The following is a 6,968-nucleotide window of genomic DNA, read 5'->3' as shown; positions in this document are numbered from 1 at the left end:
ATCTTAAGGAAACAGCTCACACAAACGCCTTGTCTCTCTCCTCTCCTAACTGAGCCAAGCCTAAAAAACATGAATTCTATCACTAATAGGTATACCCTAAAATGTATGAGTCCAGTTCTATTCTTGTTTCAGAATTAGGAAAGTGTCTCTCTTTGATTGGCTAAGAAGCATAGGGTTCAAAAAAGGAACCAGGAGACCCTAAAAGTCTGAAGGGACCAAGGGTGGACATTTGTAAGGAAAACAATGGTCACATTCAAGGTAAATTAGTACAATACCACAATTTTACAATCAAAATTGGGATTAAGAGTGTATGAATGGAAAGTTATGAGTTTTATTAACAATTAAGTTCAACGCACAAATAATATATGAAAAGGTGAGTGAGCAGGACGTAACAGGGTAATGGGAAATCAACAGATTTCCTTACCACAGGGAAGTGACTTAAAAAGTGACTTTTAAATTTGTGAAAATGTAGGTAAGCAAAAAGTCACAATCAAAACCCGTAAGAGACGATACTCTTTTATAATTAATTTCAATCTTCATTAATTAAAGAACACAATGCATTTTCAAACTACTATTCTATGAAATTAATATTTTTTCAGTTAAACGTTAAAACACATGTTTTCCTTTCACATTTGCTTGTGGAAATATTTCATTGTGCAGTTTCTTTGAAGGTATGAACACTAAAGATCTTCCTAGTTGCTATTTGCTTAGGGTGAAGGTTAGGATAGATTGGGGCTTTCGTTCTTTATGACCCTTTCATTAGAATCTTTGATGACAAGGTGTGATTAAGACCTGACCCACTGTTTTTTCCGAAAACAACCTCATTTTTTTTATCCTACTCAGGACTTCGTGATCCCGGTCTTTTTTACCTCTCCAACCTTGAAGCAAGAAGTATAATTCTTTGGATCTGCATTGCACCCTTTCCTTTCATCTGGATAGAACTGCTTCTTTCTGTAGGGTGGATTCTTTGTTAGACACCTTTGGGTTAGTGAACATAGGTCATTGGCCTTCTACTTCCACTTTAAGTAGATGGAATAAATGGCTATCACTTTGGTTTATTTCAAAGTGGTTGTTACTCTTCTTCTATTCAAGGTCACTGTACTAAAGTTATTACATCCAACTGGCCAGCCATTAAGGAAGCTTCCCTTAAGGACATTTGAGCAGCAGCTCTATAGGCCTCTCATTATAGATTCATATCTCATTATAAATTGCGCACAAGTAAGGAAGTTTATCCTTTTGGTACAGCAGTGCTGGTGGCAAATGTGGTCACTGCCATATTTTGGGTTAATACATTTTCACTGGGTGTAGCACAATATGATATCTCATGCATTAATGTAAGAACTATTCCAATTGTGAACACCTTCCCTTTTTGTATATGCTCATTGATGAAAGGAGTGGGAAGAGGGACGAGGTAGGTAGGTACTGTCTGGATTATTAACCTGTATGCAATACTCTGAGCCATAGTCATCCTCGTCACAGTTCTAATTTGAGGTGGAGCATATTATCTTAACCCCTTGAGTGCCCATGACGAGATGGTCTCGTCATGGGCCGCGGTTGCGCTGTGCCCATGACGAGACTATCTCGTCATGAGCCCTGCCCGCTAATGAAACGCCCGGCACAGGGCGTGGAAAGGGCGGGGCACTCAAGGGGTTAAACAAGGAGATGGGGTGGTGGGGGGGGGAGGGGGAGGTGATCACTATCTTCCAGCCAAAAATAATTACTCAAAATTACAATTTCTTTGTTGGTTACTACTGCTTAGGGGGTCACAAGGTAATGTTACTGAGCCACATCTTTATGGGTCGAAACACAGGAAGTTGTCATGGCCAATGACATTGGTAGGGAATACTTTTGTTTTCTAAATTTAGTTGAAGTCTGTACCATGTTTCTAAGGAGCTCCTTGACTTAAGAGCAAGACCTCTGACCCTCGGTCTGAGGCCTGCTCTCTACCCAACAGCTCTGCTGTGCTCTGCCGCAGATCCCCGATCTCTTCCCAGGTAGGGTTTGAGACCGCTGTGCCTCATGCCTATCTCTCAAGACCTGGCTTTTCGGCTAAACAGCCCTGCGGACCCCCCCACCCAGCACCTTGAGACCCTCACAGGTGAGTAGCGCGTTTACAATTTCCCTGATTGATTGCTTGATTAACGACTATGACTCTGAATAAGGAAGATTACTGGTAAGTAATCCAAGCATCAGTTTTTTTCATATTTCTTCTCTTCGGTCTTTCCATGAGCATCTGGTTTAATACGCCATGGATGCCTAAGCTACATACAAACAATTTTCAGGCAGTCGTCCTAGTTATGTCCCATTTACTCAGTTGGAGATCCCAAATGGCTGTCCACACATCTTAGCATTCCTGGGGTTCATGCACAGTTCTGCCCATGCTTCATGAAGCCTTTTCATGTGTCTGCTGTCATCACTCCTGTGTGGTTTACGCTGTCATATAGTTTGCAATCACATCCTGTCTTCCTTGTTTCCTTGCTCCACCAATCCCCACCTGTTAATTACCAGTTTATTGACGTTATATCTCACTCACTCCTCATGTACTGGTTCAGGATGCACCCCATATGAGGTCTGTGCTAATCCTGATGAGTATATTTCAAGTTTACAGTCCCTCTGGTCATTCCAATAAAAGTTCCCTAACAAACCATGATGGCGGAGGTGGGGTGAAATGTGTGAACCAGTTTGGGGAGAAGCGGGGGGGGGGGGATGGGAGGGGAGGATAAGCACTGTTAAGAATTACTGGGGGAGGGGGGTAACAGGGGATTCCAGAGTTAGCAGAAAGTCTTCCAGCTTGTCAGTTTTTGGGGAATGGCAGCAATGAAGACTGTTTGATCATCACGCTCTCTCCCTTGTGCATGGTTAGAAATCAGTGTGATTCAAATTGGCCACGGACTTTTAATTACCTCTGTTCCCTTAATGGTTGTTTTTCAACCTCAACATGGTTGTCATTGACTTCCAGGTTGACATCCTTAACTTCCAAGTTAAACGTTGACTAGTTCCCTCACTTGCCCCTTTCCTCGTGTGGACCATTTTTGTTTCTACCCAGGACTCCTTTGGGTCCTTGTGTAACTGATTGCTTCTTAACTCTCTCCAGTTGTTCTGGACAGTAGGAGCCAGTGTCCAGCTTTGAGCAGGTCCAAATTGCCATCCGGGCTAAAGATAGTAAGCGTATCTACTTTTGGGTTACCTTGAATACTGTTGAGTGTTTATTGTGGTATTAATGCATTCCTTCCTTTACAGAAAGTGGTATTCTCCTGACTTACTGAAACTGCTGAAGCAATGCTGTTTTCTCCGACTACTCTAGCCCAGTTTCCCCTTATTCATTTCTAGTCTACTCTGATGTCTCAAAATAATTGGATTAAGACTAATGCAGATCTAATGGGCCCTGTGGTTGTGTAATCAAATGATTGATCACTGCTGCTTTATCCCTTGCTGTTTGAAGCTTAGTTGGTCTTTCAAACCTCTTCCTAAACTTTGTATATCTTTGTTCTCTTTAGTGTAATTTATTATGTTGGCAGTCAATGATACCCTCTGTACTACTGCTGGAGGCCCAGGTTTCTCCGTAAAGAAGAAAATCTTTCCCCCAAGCACAATCACTTTCAACTTCTCCTGAAACAGTAACATGTATTTAAGACATAAATCTCAGATTCTTTTTCACATACCAGGAAGAACTGTACTTGTATTGCACTGCTAAAGTATAATCATGAAACATGTGCCCAGTGGCATTTTCATATTTATGGTACCAATAAGTCTTGCCGTCTGGAGTATGTGGTCTCAGTCTAATAGAATTGCACTGTTCAGTCTAGAACCTGGTGGCATTGGTGCGGTGTGTACTACAACAAAGAACCTGGAGAGACCTTTGAGTGTTAACTTACTTTATAAGTCAGTCTTCCAGGAACAATTCCATAGATTGGTCTTCAGGTTTTCTTGGTAGACCTTCCTATGCAGGTGTTGTGCATCGATGTCCCTTCAGCATTGCAGCTTCCTTTTTGTTCCACAGAAGTCATCTTCATCTCAGTCACTGTCAGCTTCTGTTGGTCTGCTCTTAGTAACATGACGTTGGCTGCCACAGAGTCAACCTCATTTCCCAATGCTGTTTGTCAACCACCACCACTCTCCCCAGCCACTTTACAAGTCTATGCATGCAGATTCGCTGTGTTTCGTGAGGCTCAATAGTCATTTTGGTTTATCCATGACTGCCTATGCCATGTGTCATTAGCATGTCACAGGACTTGGGTCTTACTCCTTAATGTTACTACAATTTTGCAACTGCAGTAGGTTTTTCCATATGTGGGAGATCGAGATCTCCTAATTCAACATTCTGTTCACCTATAGGCAGCCCGAGCCCCTATCCACACAAACAAGTGCTCTGGTATTGTAACGTACTCTCCTTTCTTGGCCGTCAGTAGGACTCTTTGATATCTACGTAACCTCTTGTTTACTAGTTTGCAGCACAATCACCCCAGTGAATTTGGTGTTTATCTATCATGGCACCCATCAGTTTTTACCACCATTTCAATGGATGTTCATACGGGACCTTAAGTCCCCTTCTCCAAGTGTTGCACTGGATTAGAGGATGTTACACTACTGCTAGGGAGCGTGCCTTCAAAGTCAGAGGCAGCACTGGCGAGCCATCATGTGCCAGTATGCATGCAAGATCAGTAAAATGTAAGAAGCAAGTAGACCTAGTGGGCAAAGAACCAATAGGACTGGACTTGAGCCTCCTCCCAAAACATCAGCGTTATAACAAGAATGTCCAGGATTGTTGTGTAGTTCATACAAATCTATATAGGATCTTCGCATTTAGACCACAAACTAAGGGATTGGTGTCCAGACTGATTCCAGACACCCCTTAAAGGATAGGTTAGCCTTTAGACCAGCTAGCTCACTGTGCCACCATACGCCCCCTAACCTTACCAAGGAGCGAATAGTTTCAGGCAACTATCGACCATGACAACCCTTGATCCTTCAGGGATCGTGGAAACAGTACAGCACTTTTCGCGTGCTCCCTTGGTCTCAGAGATACACAAAATAAACGATGAGGGCGTTTTCAATAAGCATTTATTGAACCAGCGTCATTCTAGTATAAAACAGGTTTGCTGCGACAATCATTAGACAGAAACAGATGTATAAGATTATAAGCAGCAACAGAGTAAATAAAAGGTAGAATTCTACCTTGGTGCTAAAAGCGGTTACTGCTTTACACATAGCAGGTTCCTCAAAGGCCTCCTTCCCCTTGTCCAGCACACTTGGGAGCATGGGTAGGAACTGGCTTCTTGTCTGATGGCAATAATGTCTCCAAGAGGAAGCAAGATTGGGGTTTCTCCTCTTCTAGCTGCAATCCATGTGTCTGCAGCTCTTTTGATGACCTGGTTATAAATCCCAATGTCGTCCGGCGGCAAAGGATAGGATACTACCCCTTCTTCCAGTGATTCGGCATCGAGATCTTGCCACTGCAAGTCCTGCGCCTCCGAGCATGTCGAGCCCTGGTAAGTTTGCTTGTTTTCCTCACCTTCGGCGTCGCAGTAGTACAGCTCTTCCTCCTCCTATTCCCCGCCAGGTTCTGGTGTGGTCGGTGGTAGAATTTCCTCGACGCACCGATCGGCTTCGGGCTTGGGTTTCGAAGGTATAATGTACAGTTTCATGTTTTGGTCAAAGTCCCTCTTGCATTGCAAGATGCTTGCATCTTGGCCTCGAGCCTTTTTTTTTCTCTTCTCCATCTCGGTGGCATGTTAGGCGTCGAGGGTTTTGGCTTTTCTCTTCGTGGTTGTCGACGTTGAAGTCGTAGCCGCTTTCTGCCCTTCATTTTCCGACATCGAAGCGTCCTTTTCATGACTGCTTTTAGATGCCTTTCCCTTTTCTTGGGTTTTCGCTGTCTGAGAGTCCTTTTCGAAGGAACCGACAGACTGCTTTTCCTTGGATGCAGTTGCGGACATCGAGTGTTTCAACGGCAATGCTCCTTTCGAGGACTTTGACTCACTTTTGCGAGTATCAGTGGAGTGCCTGGGGTTAGACGACTCTTACTTCCTTCGGCGTTTTCTTTTCGACCTCGATGACTATAGCATCATCCGGTCCTTCGGCGATGTGGTCTTCTCCACTGGAGAGTCCTAAAACTCGGAGCGATGGCGGTTCCCCCTGCATGCTGGAATGTGCTCTTCTTTGCCTCTCCCTTACTCTGAGGGTCTTCGGAGTAAATGCCACGCAGGCGTTGCAGTCCTCGCTTCAATGGTCGAGCGGCAGGCAGAGATTGTAAACTGGGTGTTGGTCCTTTTGCTCGTACTTGTGGCGGCAGTTAGCGCAGAATTTAAAGGGAGTTTTGTCCATCACCGCGCCCAGGGAGCCCCCTGTGTGCACATCGAAGTTTGATGTTCTTTCTCCTCTTTCGTCATCCCCTTTTCGTGACTTGTAATCCGGCATGTTCTCCGGTCATTTCTCGATCTTTCTGTAGATTTTCGTTAATTCTTCTGTCCAAAGTTGTGGAGCTCCTTCACAGATGATCCAGACCCAATGGCGGAAAAAATAATCTGAAGATGGCGACCAGGGGTGGGAGCTTCCGGAGTAAGCGCGTCGGCATCACGAAGGACACCAAATGGTGGTATGTCACCGCAAACCTGGGCCACGAAAAGAAAAAAGAAAAAAAAGAAGAAATACAACAATTAGAGACCCAACCACTAGATGTCAGAATAATGCACAGCATAGTGAATCCAGAAAGATCCACGCTGCAAAAGTGGGTGTAAAGCCAAGAATCCCCTAGGAAAGTGCCAACCTCATTGCCTGATGGAAGGAGGAACGTAGGACCCTGTCTTGGTCTCGAGTTGGACACCCCGCAAGGGATGTCAGACCACTGCGTGTTGAAGCTTCTGCAGGACGGGACCCCAGCGTCTTTTGTCAACGTGGAAGCTTCTCCTCTTGTTACCTAAGATGTGGTTATTTTTGACTAAAAAGTCAATATTTGAACAGACTGACTG

This window comes from Triturus cristatus, chromosome 2_2 (genome assembly GCF_964204655.1).
Source record: "Triturus cristatus chromosome 2_2, aTriCri1.1, whole genome shotgun sequence".
In the NCBI taxonomy this organism is placed as follows: domain Eukaryota; kingdom Metazoa; phylum Chordata; class Amphibia; order Caudata; family Salamandridae; genus Triturus; species Triturus cristatus.
This window is presented reverse-complemented; position numbering follows the sequence as displayed.